Consider the following 1,680-nt stretch of genomic DNA (forward strand, 5'->3'; position numbering starts at 1 on the left):
GTGAGCCCCAGCACAGGACAACATCTTGTTGATGCGGATGACATGGAACAGATGCAGCCAAACTCGGATGGGAAAGCCATCTTTGCCACAGCTTTTCACCATGTATTTGTATTTCACCAAATACGGGCAGCCTCCAGGGCTTCTGAGGAGAGCTGGTCTTATTCACCTGACACCCTGTGGTCACAGTGGGCACTCATCCACTTTTGCCTTCTTCTGACGCAGGTCAAAGATCCGAATCTAGGCATCACGAACACCTTGGCAGAAGCGGGACTTGGGATAGGGCTTGTTTTTACAATACCAGTAACATCGGGTGGGGCAGCAGCCCATGGAGACACCAGGGTCTTTGTGGCACACTGGAAGGAAAAGAGCGTCATCAGAGGTTTTTAATGAGCCTGCCTTCCATCCTAATGCATGTTCTTCTCCACATGGTCCATCTTAATCAGATTTTATGCTCAGCCAACAGATTAAGTAAGTGTGCTGAAAGGATACGATCCTAATACAGACCTTTCCTGATTGTAAACCATGCAGTGTACCTTTGTTCTGTGTACAGATTCCGCATAAACACACTTAAATAGTCTGGAATTCCAGTATTTTGCAGTTTTGCCCACACATTTTTCTGATCCACACAGACAATAAAACACAGGTGCACATCTTAGTGGTATTCTCTGTTTTCAGTCCGGATCCATCTGATATCAGCGGTGATAGCCTTTGCTCTGAATCTGGCTTGAATTCCGACAGTTCCCTGTGGATGTACTGCTGCAACCGATCTTTGCATTCTTTTCAGCAAAATTGTACTTGCATGTGATATTAATGATACTGTTTGATGATTTCTGCATTCTGTTGGATCTCCTCTCTTTGGAACGCACGTGAATATGCAGCTCTTTGAGTTGGTGGGCGGGTCAGTATCTCCCTAATGCCTTGGCGTAGATGAGTAAGTCCCGTCCACGCTGCATCTGCTTGTTGAAATATTCCAGCTGCTACCTGGTAAATTCCTGGAAACCTTTGCTCCCTGACCAGGGCCTGCACCTTGGACTTGTTCCTTCAGTACCTTCAGTTCTTGATCATATCCTGCCTCCTGAAATGCTTGAACGTCATGAGTGTCAACCAGTTCTCTTTATATAGTCACTCTGTGTGTACTTTACATCATCATCATCATCTTTGTTTCCTCAAAGATCTTCTTTCCAGAGTCCTCCCTGCCCACTCCACGTGGAAGCAGGCCATGATGGAAGGGGCTGAGGAGGACCTGGCCAGTTATCCACCCAGGGTCCAGCTAGGGCCCACTTCAGAGCCACTCTCTCCCATGCAGCTAGAGAGCTCCCAGGGCCTTCTGTGGGCTCAGCTCAGCAAGCTGCCTCTCCTGACACTCCTGGATGTGAGCTGTGTGTTACTCCTGCCTGTCTCTCCACTCCAAGCTGCTCCAGGCCTCCTCTCCCTGGGGCCCTGCTTCTGTCGGCATTTGCCTCACGGATGGAGCGTGCAGAGTGTGTTAACGTCAAGTTGTCTTCCTCTGGAGAACTAGGGACCTGGCACGTGGTCTCTGCCGAGACTGTTGTGTTTTGTTTTAAGTTTTTTATTGTGAATTGAGTGATAGTTTACATGGAAAAACATCGGTTTTACACTTATTGTTTCATTGCAATGATGACAGTGTCTTCTATGCAGCATCGTTCAACAGTATTTGCT

At 47.7% G+C, this 1,680-nt stretch overlaps 1 protein-coding gene across 1 annotated transcript in view; it reads left to right on the forward strand.

The window, feature by feature from the left end:
- The window catches only part of EFCAB6 (EF-hand calcium binding domain 6), a 322,393-nt gene that overhangs the window by 98,166 nt on the left and 222,547 nt on the right, over positions 1–1,680 (forward strand). The gene's annotated exons all lie outside the window — the stretch shown is intronic.

Source organism: Chrysochloris asiatica, unplaced genomic scaffold (genome assembly GCF_000296735.1).
Source record: "Chrysochloris asiatica unplaced genomic scaffold, ChrAsi1.0 scaffold00097, whole genome shotgun sequence".
Taxonomy (NCBI): Eukaryota; Metazoa; Chordata; class Mammalia; order Afrosoricida; family Chrysochloridae; genus Chrysochloris; species Chrysochloris asiatica.